Source organism: Pyrus communis, chromosome 4, assembly GCF_041283825.1.
Source record: "Pyrus communis isolate YQ-2024b chromosome 4, ASM4128382v1, whole genome shotgun sequence".
Lineage (NCBI taxonomy): Eukaryota > Viridiplantae > Streptophyta > Magnoliopsida > Rosales > Rosaceae > Pyrus > Pyrus communis.
The window spans coordinates 8,502,391-8,518,279 of NC_142568.1; the positions used below are offsets into that span (position 1 = coordinate 8,502,391).

The 15,889-nt window shown below is 36.5% G+C and overlaps 1 pseudogene; it reads left to right on the top strand.

Moving 5' to 3' along the window:
• The first annotated feature begins 12,371 nt into the window (after positions 1-12,371).
• Positions 12,372-15,889, top strand: part of LOC148697400 (uncharacterized) — a 49,723-nt pseudogene continuing 46,205 nt past the window's right edge.

A 15,889-nucleotide genomic window follows, 5' to 3' on the forward strand; every position in this document is an offset into this window, starting at 1 on the left:
AATATTTTTAAAGTACATCAATACTAAACTAGCCTTAAAACTAGAGGGGGTTGTGGCATTTAGACAAGCTACAGTAAAATTGTGGTAATTTCAGTTGATTCAGGACTTTGTCATTCTTTAAAAAAAATATATATGTATTCAGAGGCTTGCCTTTATGCGTTTGGGCCCTGTGTGGACTTCTGGCGTTGCCTGAGCAGGGCTTCCTTTCCACACCAGCAAAGGACTGTGTTGCCTAATTTTTAATTTTTAATTTTCTAGGTCCAACGGGTGGAGGTAAGAGATTTGTGGGTGCTTTTGTCATTTTCAATTTGGTAAGGGGAAACAAATCTTGGCTTTTTTTTTTTTTTGGTGTGTGCATGGACATGATGGAACTAGCAAGATTTTTGTGGACCATGATCATAGCTAAAATTGGATCACAAAACAAAATTGTTTTGGCGGTCGCTTTATTTGGAATTGCCACCCTTTTGCTTCCTGGTGGAAGAACTGCACCTATGAATCGTAAACGATGTTTTTGAAACTTTGGATAATCTCCGTGATGTTGTTAAAGGGTGTTTTGACGATTTTCCATTTGGAGGGAAGCCAATTCTATTTGGAAGTGATTTTAGGCAAAATTCTGCCTGTTGTTCGAAATTAAAGTACAACAGACGTTGAAGCTTCAATGACAAATTCTTATCTTTTGCCTTATTTAATTGTTTTTTGTTTCCTCAAAAAAAAAAAAAAAAAAAAAAAAAACATAAGGCTTTCAACAACAGGCTTGAATGATCATGAAAAACAAGACAAGTGATTTTGCGAATTGGATATTGGAAATTGGAAATGGTAATACTGCTAGATCTATATTTTCAGCTGATAAAGAAAGTTCTTGGGTTGAAAGACAAAGAGACTTTCTCATTACTTATGATGAAAATCCCATCGACCGCATGGTTTCAGTAGTGGACACAAATTTTGAAACTAATTTTTGAGACGATATTTGTTGAGTATGGTGCCTGGCAAAAGTCGCACCTATCTCAGTTTTATTTGTTGTCTTCGTTGACAGAAAATGTTAAGGATCTTGATATTCTTTATCTGATTAAATTTTTGAACTGACTTGAATTAGCTGGTCTGCCCACCAAAAGCTGGCATTGAAACTTGGTATGCTGGTAATGTTACTTAGGAATTTAAACCAAAGTTGTGAGTTATGTGATGGAATACAATTGGTGGTGATGAAATTAACTGATAGAATTGTGCAAGCAAAGATCATACTGGGTACCAACATTACTGAAGACATTTACCCAAGAATTATTACTGAGACATCTCAAAATAAACATCTGTTTACCTTACGAATGTGACAGTTTCCTTTAAAAAATTGCTATGCAATGACAACTAATAAGAGGCAGGGACAATCTTTGAAAATTGTTGGTGTAAACATGAAAATTCTGTAACGAATGAAAGGAGAACACTTGTACAAAGTAGATTTGTATTGATTTGAATTTGTAGGTTACAATCACTATTTACAACTTTTCCTCTAATTCAGTCTTCAAATTTGATGTAGATACGTAGGTTGTTGATCCAAGGGCCGCGATGACTTGATCTCGGACGAACGATTGAATGATTGCTTCAAGTTTTGAGCTTGAAACGATGCGTGGATAGTCTTCACCTCAAGTTTAGGGCTGTGGCAAAGGGAGTGTTGATGAGAATTTTGTTGATTCAAGGGTCTTGGCGACTTGATCTTTAATCAAAAGTCGTTACAAGTTTTGAGCTTGCAACAAAGTCTTGAATGAGTCGGCACGAGTGCTTGTTGATAGGAGCATATTTATGTGACTTAGTTAGCTTGTTTTCTTGCATTTACATAGTTAGTTTCTATTTATTATAGTGAACAGGAAAGATTGAGACTTACTTATTCGTGGATAGCTCTTTAAAGAAAAGGTTCTAATAAGTCATGATACTTTCCGTTTTGTCGAGCCCTGCTTTGGTCTCTGGTTTGAAAGCTATTTTCGTGTGTTTGTAGGTTTAAATGGCAAAAGAGGCAAGAAAGTGCATTTTAGAGCTATTTGGAGCAGTTTTGGGCTTGGAATGGATTGCACATGCATGGAGCAAGGTGGATGGAAAAATTTGAAGATCAAGAGAGGCTAGGAATGTGCTTAATATCTGGAGAAACAAATTTGGAAGCATTGAAGATAAGGAATCGGCTATAAAGAAGGAACATTATCCAAACAACATTATCTTATCCAAACCTTATCCAATCTTATCCTATCTTATCCTATCCTAATCTTTTGCTACCTTAATTCCTATTGCAAGGGGGACATCCAAATGACATTAAAACACCTAAATATCAGGTTTCTAGAAGCTTTATCCTTCTCCTACATTGGTCCCGCACCTATCCTTTATAGAAGCTATGTTTCCTGCCATAAGGACCATTCCTTGTCATCCTTGGAATCTGATTGAGAGTGTCCTTGTTCTTTGTTGGTTTGGAGTCCTAATTCCCCTCTTTTTCAGCCTATGCCGTGCCTTCCCTTGTCCCTATAAATACATGATGCCGCAACACTCATTCACCACCCTTATCCATCCATTCACTCATTCAAGCATTCATTCATTCAGCCATCTCACACCACACCAACACCTAATTCTCTCTAGTGCCGCAGCAAGGAAAGAATGAAGGAAGGACTTGTGTTGTGCAATCTGCCATCCAAAGGGAGTCGTGCTTGCCATTGGAGTGTGGAGCGTTTCTGGGTTCTTTCTATCCTTATTTTTAGTTTGCTATTTATTTTAATTTGGTTTTCAATTATGATGAACATGAGGAACTAATTTCTTTATAGTTGGAGGTGAATTCGAAGCCATGATTATATGTTTTATATGAATTGATTACATCCAGTTATTATTTCTTGAGTCTTGAATGTGATTTTCTTATCTGAGTGATCAAAACTTGTTTATGTATGTTGATTGAGGGTCGACACTTAATTTGCATGCATAAATTTGATGCTAGAGTATAAGGGAGTTTCACCTAATCGTTAACTTATATTCATACGTAGTGGAAGTCACTAGTCATGATTATGTTAAGTAAATCCTTGGTATGAGTATCATACTTTTCATAGTTACGAATGCCTCGTCAATGCTTATGGTTTTCAAAGAACTTAATGACCTTTGATATGTCTTTCTATCATGCTTTTCATAGTTAAGGAACTTGATAACGATAATTTGGTTGTGATGTGTATCCCATCCAATTCAATGAGTTAAGGAAAATCTAATGGTTAATTTGTGCTATCACGGTTAACTTGGGATATTGTCATTCATAGTCTAAAGGAATAATAACTGGAAATTGGTTTGTATGCATATGTCATGTGTGGAGAAGGACCGTTTAACTAGCCTTTCACCCTTTTCAATTACCAAATGTGGTTTTATAAAGTGTTTTATGCAAAGTTTATGTTTCAAGTTTTGTATTTGTCAAAAACAATCCCCTTTCCATTGAGTCTTGTTATTTAAGTCAAAATCTGTTTTCTTTTAGTCTCTTGAGTCAAGTTAAGTCTTATTTTCGTCAAAATCACTTGTTAGGTCTAGAATTGAGTCTTTTTGATTGTTTGTTGTTGTTTTGAGTGTTTTGAGTCAGTTTTGAGTCTATAAAGTCTAATTTAGTGTTTTTAAGTCTTAGTTGTGTTGATTAGCATCCCTAGTTAATCCTCGGTCTAGAACGATCCCTACTTATATATATACTACAATTGTCAACATTAGGGTTTAATTTGTGTGTTAAGTTAATTTTCACATCAAATTTTGGCACCATTGCCGGGGATTAGCAAAATTGCTAATCTTCCCCTAGTTAGTGTCGTGTGTTTTTCTTTTGTGTCTGTTTCTGTTTTGTTTTGTTTTCTGATTTTATTTTGTTTTGTTTGCATTGTTTTAGGTACTAGTTTATGACTCGTAGTTCTCAACTTGTTCGTGAGCATATATTGGAGTTTGACGACGATTACGTTAAGGAGAAAGATGAGGCATCCAGAACCTAGTCCACCTAGTTCTGAAGCCGAATCTGAAGAAGAAGAAGTGGAAGAGGAAGAACAAGCCATGGCTGCGGATAATCGAACAATCAAGGAACTTTCGGCCTCAGGATTAGGCAATGCCGCGCCCTTATGCATTCAAAATCCTAGGCAGTTCAAGGCAAGACCGATGAGTTCGAATTGAAGTCTAGCTTGTTGCATCACATTCCCAAATACCATGGGCTGTCCATGGAAGATCCAAACAAACATCTGAAGGAGTTTGAAGTGGTATGTTCAAGCATGACACCCATCAATGTTGATGGAAACATTCTGAAAATGAAGGCCTTTCCATTCTCTCTTTTGGAAAAGGCTAAAGATTAGCTATACGAATTGGCACCCGGAACCGTCACTTCTTGGGAAAACATGAAGTGAGCATTCTTAGCGAAGTTTTTTCCAACTTCGAGAGTCATTCTCTTAAGGAAGAGAATTAGTGGCATTCAACAAAGCCAAGGAGAATCATTTCCAGCGTATTATGAGTGTTTCAAGACTCTAGTTGCATCATGTCCTCAACATCAAATGAAGGAAGAGCTTTTAATTCAATATTTCTACGAGGGACTCCTTCCCATTGAGAGACAAATGCTAGATGCCTCGGCAAGAGGTGCTTTGGTTGACAAAACACCAGTGGCTGCCAAGATCTTAATTGCAAACCGAACATTAAATGCATAACAATACGAAGGTGTTGGACAAAGAGACATCCCACGGTAGCAAGTCCATGAGGTAAGTTCAATAGCTGAAATTCAATCTCAATTAGCTAACCTCACTATGCTTGTATCTCAGGTTGCCGAAGGATGGAAAATGCAAGGAATTACACCAAGTGTGTGTGGCGTGTGCTCTATGCAAGGGCACCTCAATGATCAATGTCTTCAATTTATAGAGAATGGAGGATGGGAAAGTGCCAATGCCATACGTTATCAAGGCCAAAATCAACAAAGGAATGATCCATACTCAAATACATACAATCCAGGATTGAGAGATCACCCAAATTTCAAGTGGAGGGAGCCTCAACAACTTCAACAACAAGGAGGATTTCGACAGCCACCCCCTGGGATATATCAAAGGCCATTCACACAATCTCAACCTCAATCACAAACTGCTCAACCAAACTCAGGTTCACTATTTGATAATGATCAAGCTATACAATTACTAACTTCTGTATCGCAGGGATTACAAAATCAAAATAATAGAATAGCAAACCAAGGCAAGGAAATGAGTGACATGAAGAAGCAAATAGGGCAGATCTCAGAGTTCCTTGGGCAGTTTCGAGAATAAGGCAAACTTCCTAGTTCAACCTTTGGGAATCCAAAAGGAGGCTTTAAAACCGCCAAGGCCATTACGTTGAGAAGTGGCAAGAAGCTTGGAAATCACCCAAAACCATCCAAACAAGGCCTTAACTAGGATGAAAAGCTGCTGTAAGAAGAATAGGAAGTAAGGGCCACGACAAGGGAAGACTAATCCTTGTCGTAGCCCCCTAAGGCCTCAAAACCGTCCCAAACCACCAAGTAAGTTCAAATTCAAAATTTTCTAGTTCTATTCCACTAAATGCGCCCTTTCCTAGTAGATTTATGCAATCTAGGAATGAAGAGGATGAAAAAGACATTCTGGAGACGTTTAGGAAGGTGCATGTCAATATCTCGCTCCTTGATGCTACAAAGCAAATCCCGAAGTATGCTAAGTTTTTGAAGAAGCTTTGTACAACAAGGAAACGGATTTGGGAGAAAGAGGTGGTACATGTAAGTGAGAATGTCTCTGTAGTGTTGCAAAGAAAGCTGCCACCTAAATGCAAAGATCTAGGTAGTTTCACTATCCCTTGTGTAATTGGTAATACAAGGTTTGAACATGCTATGCTAGATTTAGGTGCATCAATTAATATCATGCCATATTCTGTTTTTGCATCTATGAATCTAGGAAAGCTTAAAAATGATGGTGTTATTATTCAATTAGCCGATCGATCTAATGCATACCCGAAATGAGTTTTGGAAGATGTTTTGGTGTAGGTAGACCACTTGATTTTTCCAGCAGATTTCTATGCGCTTGACATGGAGGATTTAGCCCACTCTCCACCATCGCCAATCTTACTTGGATGACCTTTCATGAAAACAGCCCACACCAAGATTGACGTGGCCAAATGAGCCTTAACTATGGAGTTTGGTGGCGATACGATTAACTTTAAAGTTTCTGAATCTATTGAGAATCCTAATGATGTTCATTCTCGTTTTACCATTGATGTAATTAAAAATATAGGGCACGAACGTTCAGCTCCAATTAAGAAGGATGCATTTCGGACCACCAACGAAGAAGGAATTGGAATAAAGCACAAGGGACACACCCCTGCCATCAAGAAACCCAATCTGGTCGAAAGCACCCCTAGTGATTTTGTTGACACTGTTGCTACTTTTGAGCCTTCATCGCAATATATTGGTGAGCCACCTATTCCAATTCCATTCCCATTTCAACTAATAGGTTGTTACCTTCTTTGGTGTAGGTTCCCAATCAAATCCAAGGTGGTGAGAAAGTTTACATGGACTTTAGGAAGCTCAACGCCACAATTAGGAAGGATCACTATCCCATTCCATTCATTGAGCCTTATTATGAGTATTTTGAGGACCATGTTGTGGAGGATGGATGTACCCCTCTATGTCGTGGACACTAATGGAGCTTAAAGAAAGTATCGTCCGGCTGGAAGACGTTAAAGCAAGCGCTTCTTGGGAGGCAACCCATGCGTTCAAATAAAGAAGACCTAGGAATCTCTGGCTTCACAATCAGATTTACGTTCCTAAACCCTACTTTTTATTGCTTCTATTTTGCCATTATTATTGTGTTTGTTAGATGTGTTATTTGTTTGATTGTTTGTGAGTCTATGTTTGAAACATTGAGGACAATGTTTGGTTTAAGTGTTGGGGGGGTAAACAAATGATTTTTCATTGATTTTTGTGGGATTTTACCACCTATCACTTCTAAAGTTGTTACTCACTGTTTTTAAGTGTTTTTAGTGTGTTTTGAGGTGTTTTAATGAGTCCTATAACAGAAAATTCGCAAATGTGAAAAAAAAAAAAATCGAAAAATAGTGTTTGAAAAACCCAAAAAGAGTCATTTTTGTTTTTATGTTTGTTTGTGTCTTAGGGTACCTTCCAACACAATGATGATGATTTGGTTTTTAATTGCATGACTGTTAGAGAAAGTTACAAACATGGATGGAAGTTTGATATGCTCTTTGGTTTATGCGTAGTTGTAGTTGTCATTTACAAATTCACATGTAATCACAGAGAAAAAAAATCAGTTTTTGTAACATGATTGAAGGAAGAAACTCAAACTAACGCTACAACCCTGAGAGACTTGAGCCTAAACTTTGTTTGGAGAGTTATTAATCTGTGATATTTTTGTTTTCTAAAGTCCTTGCATGATCTCATTATTTCTTTGCTTGGTTGCTACTTAGAATGCGTTTCATCACTATAGTTCCAAATACTAGAACTCATGCCCATTTCATTCAAAGCATAAAATTGAGTGCATAACGTAAAACAAGATGGAGTTGTTTAGTTAAAACCAGAGCCAAAAAGCCTTACCCTTTGCATATGTATTGTAGGTTTAACCCTTTTGAGCCTTATTTAGCCTATTTTCTTTGTTAACCACATTATCCTTACCTAGCCTAGAATAGGAATATCCATACCCTTGTTCTTAAAGTATGGTGAAGCATGACTTAGGAGGAATCCCTTTAGATCTACAATTTGCAGAAAAACAAGTGTGGGGGAAGGTGTTTTTCGTTGGAATTCCATGAAGTTGTATGTTTGTGTGCCAAAGAAAGAGAAAGGGCACAAGAAAAAAAAAAACGTGAAAAAGAAGAAAAAGTTGAGAAAAGAAAGAAAAAGAGTTGAAAATAAGTGAGAATGAACTCACAAGTATTGGTTGTTGAAGAAAAGGTCTACAAGTTTGAATCTGGCCCAAGGTGATGTATGAATCTTCCCTTCGTGTTTAGAGTTGATTTCTGCATTCAAAAGTGAATTCTAAGTGCTTATTTCATTACTTTGCTTACTATTGCTTTAAGAACTTTTGTTTATCCTAACCTTTCTTTGTTAGCCAATACCTTAGCCCCGTTACAACCCTTTGACTTCTATCTTGATTGTTATGTGTGTCAATATGTGGAGTTTAAAATTGGTATGAGCATATGGTATCCTTGGTTCTCGCGTCTAAGTAGTGACATTCCATTCATGAGACCACATACATGTTGTGTTAATAATTCCAGAAAGTGCCTTCTTTGATTATACATATGTGAGTGCTAGTCTACATGTTTACATCAATCTTCTCACATATACCTAGTGTAGGGAGTGTAGTCAGAAAATCTGTGTGAAAATAGAGAGTATATCTGGTGAGGAATTGAGTGAATTCTCTAAGGCATGTTACTACATTCAAAATGTTGTTTTAATTGATTAAATGCGAGCTAGTGAGTGGTGACCACGGTTAAGTATATCCTCGAGGGTAGGGATAGCTAAAATCTATGGGAGTAGTGATTTTTAACATGTCATGTTTCATTGGAAATCCCTGAGGCAATTGTTGGAAGGTTGAGGTTGTGTTTTGTTTTCTTTGTTTTGCTCGAGGACTAGCAAAAGCTAAGTGTGGGGAAATTTGATAGGAGCATATTTATGCGACTTAGTTAGCTTGTTTTCTTGCATTTACATAGTTAGTTTCTATTTATTATAGTGATTTAAGCTATTTTTGTGTGTTTGTAGGTTTAAATGGCAAAATAGGCAAGAAAGTACATTTTAGAGCTATTTGGAGCAGTTTTGGGCTTGGAATGGATTGTACATGCATGGAGCAAGGTGGATGGACGAATTTGAAGATCAATAGAGGTTAGGAATGTGCTTAATATCTGGAGAAACAAATTTGGAAGCATTGAAGATATGGAATCAGCTACAAAGAAGGAACATTATCCAAACAACCTTATCTTATCCAAACCTTATCCAATCTTATCTTATCTTATCCTATCTTAATCTTTTGCTACCTTAATTCCTGCTACAAGGGGGACATCCAAATGACATTAGAACACCTAAATATCAGTTTTTTAGAAGCCCTATCCTTCTCCTACATTGGTCCCGCACCTATCCTTTCTAGAGGCTATGTTTCCTGCCACAAGGACCATTCCTTGTCATCCTTGGAATCTGATTGAGAGTGTCCTTGTTCTTTATTGGTTTGGAGTCCTTATTCCCTTCATTTTTAGCCTATGCCGTGCCTTCCCTTGTCCCTATAAATACTGATGTTTCAGCACTTATTCACCACCCTCATCCATCCATTCATTATTCAAGCATTCATTCATTCAACCATCTCACACAACAATTTACACCAACACCTAATTCTCTCTAGTGCACCATCAAGGAAGGAAGGAGGGAAGGACTTGTGCCGTGCAATTTGCCATCCAAAGGGAGCCGTGCTTGCCATTGGAGTGTGGAGCGTTTTTGGGTTCTTTCTATCCTTATTTTTAGTTTGATGTTTATTTTAATTTGGTTTTCAATTATGATGAACATGAGGAACTAATTTCTTTATAGTTGGAGGTGAATTCGAAGTCATGATTATATGTTTTATATGAATTGATTACATCCAGTTATTATTTCTTGAGTCTTGAATGTGATTTACTTATCTGAGTTATCAAAACTTGTTTATGTATGTTGATTGAGGGTCAACACTTAATTTGCATGCATGAACTTAATGCTAGAGTATAAAGGAGTTCCACCTAATTGTTATGAACTTATATTCACAAGTAGTGGAAGTCACTAGTCATGATTGTATTAAGTAAATCCTTGGTATGAGTATCATGCTTTTCATAGTTACGAATGCCTCATCAATGCTTATGGTTTTCAAAGAACTTAATGACCTTTGATATGTCTTTCTATCAAGCTTTTCATAGTTAGGGAACTTGATAAGGATAATTTGGTTGTGATGCGTATCCCATCCAATTCAATGAGTTAAGGAAAATCTGATGGTTAATTTGTGCTATCACAGTTAACTTGGGGTGTTGTCATTCATAGTCTAAAGGAATAATAACTGGATTGTATGCATATGTCATGTGTGGAGAAGGACTGTCTAACTAGCCTTTCACCTTTTTCAATTCACCAAATTTGTTTTTATAAAGCGTTTTATGCAAAGTTTCTGTTTTAAGTTTTGTATTCATCAAACACAATCCCCCTTCCATTGAGTCTTGTTATTTGAGTCAAAATCTGTTTTCTTTTAGTCTCTTGAGTCAAGTTAAGTCTTATTTTCGTCAAAATCACTAGTTAGGTCTAGAATTGAGTCTTTTTGATTGTTTGTTGCTGTTTTGAGTGTTTTGAGTCAATTTTGAGTCTATAGAGTCTAATTTAGTGTTTTTAAGTCTTAGTTGTGTTGATTAGCATCCCTAGTTAATCTCCGGTCTAGAACGATCTCTACTTACATATATACTATAATTGTCAACATTAGGGTTTAATTTGTGTGTCAAGTTAATTTTCACATCACTTGTTGACTCTTCAAGGGGAGTGCTTTGGCTTTGGTTGAAAGAAAGTTTCAGCTTTGGTTGTACGTTCTTCGAAGAGAGCTTTGGCAGCGTGTTAGTCTTCAAAAGCCATGCCTTTGGATGAATTTGTGTCTTGATTCGTCCATGGGAGAATTTAGGCATATTTTGTGTCTTAATTTCAGCCACTTTCCTCATATTGGCTGAAATATATAGGCCTTGTTGCTTATTTGTGAGCAATCTTCAATTCTTGCTTATTTTGTGAAGATGTTTTGGCTTTCTTTCTGGTTTTGAGAGATTTTGGGCCCCTTGCCGATTTTAAGGGGGATTTCTTCCTTTAGCCCAATTTTGGGGAAGTTTTACACTTCCTTTGCTTGATTTGTGCCACATGTCATTGATGACTTGTCCAATTATGAGGAGTCATATGCTACGTGGAGCTTTGTGATGCACCTTTTGTATGCAACAAAATTTATATGTCTATAGTTGGGTTAAAACAATCTGAGATAGTTTTTGTTTTTGTTTTTTTTCTCTCTCAGGGACATCTATATGTTGCCTTGTCCAAAGTTCCCTAAAAAAAGGTCTTAAAATTGTCTTTGCTCTCGATAGTGATATGGCTTACGGATACACAAAAAACATTATTTATAAACATGTTTTGAGTCGCTTACATGAAGGTGTGCTGGTTTGTGTTTATCCATTTCATTTTCCTTTCTCTTTCCGTCTATTTTTACAATGTCAATCCATCTTTTCTTTCATATATAAGCATATACAATTTTTAATATTTGATTTACTTTTGAATTCCTACACTGTCTAGATTGATAGTCTCTATGGGGATTCGATTTTTGGAGCCGTACCAGCCAAAAAGCAAACTATAAATCAGGGTGTCCATCATTTTATGCATGTTTTTCTCTTGATTCCAAATGTTGAATGTTTAAATTTGCCAAATATCTAATTCCATTGCTTTGCGGACTTGTCCTAGATATTGTGAACCTATTTCTCAAATTGTGTTAGATATTGTCTTAGATATGGTCTCAGGTGTTGTCTTAGACACTGTGGACTTGTTTTAGATAATGTGAACTCGATTCTTAAATCATCTCCATTAAATACTATATAGCGATTTTAATTACTTATCTAATTTTGTTTTTTTTCCCTCTAAAAAGAGATGCAATTCACGCAACGATGAACCCTTAGGACATCCATTTTTTTATAGCCTAAAAGTTGAGTTCGTATATGACATCAACAAATTTCGTGTTGTCCACAATAGAACATCAAACAATTTTATCCCAGATGCTACCATGGTTGAATTGAACAAGAGAACAACCATAGTCCCTGTTGAGGAAATGAACCAAGAGATCCCAATGCATTAGTTTAATTTAATTGAACTTGATCACCTTCACAGGGAAATTGGCAGAGACATTGAGCTTATAGGTATAACCATATAAAAAATATTTAGAGAACTCTAACTCTTTTATTTTTAATTGTAGAGGAGAACAAATTAGAGTTACCTTATAGGAAGAAACTGTGATAGGTTTTCAGGACAGCGCACCAAGATCACTTTCACTGCCTGTCGTCGTTGTTTTTACTACACTCAAAGTCAAGCGGCACCGACGTTATACACCGACATACTTTATGTGTGATCAATTTAAATTTCAGTTTACTCATTGTTATATTTATATTTATTGGAAAACTTGTTCTAGGGAGCACAAGGTCAACGATGTGCTTTTTCAATCCCGATATCCCATAGTTTCCCGAATACAAACATTGGCAAACTAACATGTCTTCTTTGATATTTTTTACATTTACTTTTTTTTTTTTCAATCTATCTTCCTAATCCTAAACATGTGCAAACTAGGTTTGAATAACTAAAATCGCCCATCGAAATCCTACCCACTTTTACTGAGATGTATGGAAAAGGTCTTGTTACCGTTGATTCTGAATTGAAGACAATTGAACAATTGTTTTTGCTTGATCCTACATTGAACAAGGTTAGTCCACCGTCATTAGTCTATTAAGAAAGATTATTCCTTTTGTTCAAATTGAAAAACGACATATTATTTGTTGGTGTGCGCTATGTTGTGCCTTCAAAACGTTGTTTTGCTTATTTATTCATAGATGAATTTGAATATTTGTCTGCTTCTTTCTTCACAAAAATTTCACTTTCATTGTGATGAGTCACACCTCTAATATACAGTTTCTAATGTTGAAGTCTTCATATGGAAATACATGTGGAACCTTTGAGTGCATTGAACATGGTTTGCTAAAATTTTTCCCAAGCCATGGTACTGTCCTTTTGCATATATTTTTCATTCTTTATAACTTTCTGCAATGCATGTGCTTTTGCTGCAAGATCAAAATGCCCAACGCAATAATATATTTGTCTCTTATTTATGTTCAAGATCATTTTTATTGTGGAAGATACCACAAATCAACTCAAATTCTTAATGATAGGAAAGCATGTAGAAAAACTACTAAGTGTTTCTTGCCACAATCTGGTCATAGAAGGGGGCCATGATGATTCTTTTGTGTTGTCACCACACCTTCAAAAATTGGTTGGTAGCACAAAAATGTTTTGTCTGTTTACGAAATCAAAACAATGACTTTGGTAAGACGGGTTTTGTTGTTCATGGAATGCTTGAGGACAAACCACCAACTAACTTAAAAATTGGCTCGATTAAACCATACACGCCTACTAGCAACATTGAGAAACATGTCCTTACTACATCAACCTTCGTGCCTTTTATGCCTTCACAATCACAAAATCAAGAAACCCAATCAGTTGCGTCGAACAAAGGTATCAAAAGAACATCATCCCCTGAAGAAGAAGAACATGCAAATCTAACAAGTTATTTTTCTCTTTCCAATAATGTTGTTATATGTGGCCCTTAAAAAGAAGGTAGGTTGTGTTGACTATAATGAATATACTTAATCACTGATGAAAAAGACTTCAACAATGTTTTAATGAATATGTTTTGATGCAAGATTTATACGCACACAAATTAAACCCTATTTGTGACAATTGTAGTAATGATGTAAGTAGGGATCGTTCTAACCGGGGATTAACTAGGGGTGCTAATCTATTTTGAATTGACTTGAAAACACAAAAACTAAATGTAAAGACTCTTAACAAGACTACTATGACTCAGAATAGCTTTGAAATACTCAAACTGCCTAAAACAATCAAATTGACTCAAACAGAAACTAGAACTTGATTTAGACGAATTTGAAAGTGTTTATGACTCCAAATGCTTAAAGACACAAAAATAAAACAAATACGAATGATTAAGACTCAACGAAATATGGGGGAAATGTGTTTGGACGATATTAAATTAAATGGACAGAATATAATTAAGGGCAAAATGTAAATATGAATGTGATGAAAATATGGATGATGGAATAGCCAAGGGGTTCTTCTCCACACATGTTACACTTGCATACAAGATTGATTTTCAGTTGGTCTTTCGATAAGTTATGAAACTCAACACCCCGGGTTAATTAGGTCTGCTTAAATTAACCGTCAAGTTCTCCTTAAGTTAATGAATTAGATGGGTTAGCGCAACGCAATTCACCACATTCTCCAAAAGTCCTTTACGTGAAAAGCACAATAAAGATACAATCAAAGATCATTAAGCATTATGAAAACTATAAGTGTTGACGAGGCATTCGTTACTATGATGAGCATGAAACTAGTGCCAAGAATTCATTTAACACGATTGTTTATAAGCAACCTCCACTACTTGTGAATATAAGTTCATAGCTATTGGGTGAAACTCACTTATATTCTAGCGTCGTATTCATGCATGAAAATTAAGCGTGCACTCTCAATAAACATACATAAATAAGTTATCAATCAAACGGTTAAACAAATTGAATCCACAACTTATGAAATTCCAACCAAAGATAATCAATTCATATTGCAAGCATAAACATAGTTTCGAATCACCCCCTAGCTAAAGGGGGTTTAGTTCCTCATACGTACAAGACAAAGAGAATTGAAATTAAACATTGAAATCAAAGAAACACCTAAATATTCCAACAACTCAAACTTGAATTGTATGAACGTTTAGGCCCTCTTCTCTTCCTCTTCGTTGCGGCACAAGGTCTAAGGAAGTATTTAGGGCTTTAGGTGTATGTGGAATGGAGTGGGGAATGGTTGGAGTGGCTGCAATGTAGGAGAGAATGCTGGAAAACTGGAAGGGGATGCACGGCAAAGGTATTTGTGTTGTGTGTTGTGTTGTGGTGAATGGAATGAATTGTATGAATGCATTGCATGGTTTTATAGGGAGATAATGGATGGGAGAGCATGTGAATGGCAGCTGATAGGAGCATATTTATGCGCCTTAGTTAGCTAGTTCTTATGCATTTATGTTGTGTTTTCTTACTTAATTTAGTGTTTAAAGTCATTTTCGTGTGTTTATAGGTTCATATGGCTAAGGATGCAAAAGGATGCCTTTCGGAGCCTTTTGGAGCAAATTAGAGATTGGAATGGATTGCATATGCTTAAAGCCAAGTAGATGGACGAAATTGAAGACCAAAGGAATGAAAATGAAGAACAAAGAGTTCACATTCATCACCAACACAACCATGCATCCACACATTCTTTCCCCATCATTGCCGTGCAAAACACCATCATTGCACCACAATCCCCTTTTGCCGTGGCCTTTCTCCATCAATTACAGTCACATTCCACATGCAACCTAGCTGTCAAAGCACATGCACTCCCATCCTTTACCATTGTAGCCACATGCACATTCCACTTCATCATTTCAGATTTCCACCATCAACAAAGAACCATTCATTAATCATTTACACTTTAAATAATCAACCCACATGCACCAATCAAACATAAACCCATTCACCACCAGAAAACAACCATGCCGTGGGTTCCCATTCCAGATTTCCAGCATTCCCTTTTATTTTCTGTCAAAACACATGCATTCCCACCCTTTAATCACATGCATTTCAGCCACATGCATCTCCCATCACCATTTCAGCTTTCCACCTAATTCCTAGTCATCATGTTCCCCCCATTTCACCTATAAATAAGCATGCATTGCAGCCACAAAACACACACTCTTCCATTTCAGAAAACCATCTCTCATACACATTCATTCACGCCAGAAATTCCTCCTCTCTCTCTAGCACTACCATACTTCACCATTCTTCATATTTTCTGCCCAAAAACACTCCTTGCCTTCCCCTACATCCATCCCTACCCTAAACACATCATTCTACATCATCCATAACCCCCAAAACTCACCAAAACCCCTTGTGCCGCAGCAACTAGAGGAGAAGAGGCCTAAACGTTCATACAATTCAAGATTGAGTTGTTGGAATTTTTAGGTGTACTTCGATTCTTGTTTTCAATGTTTACTTTGTTATTACTCTCTAAGTTTGTTGTAATCATGAGTGGCTAAACCCC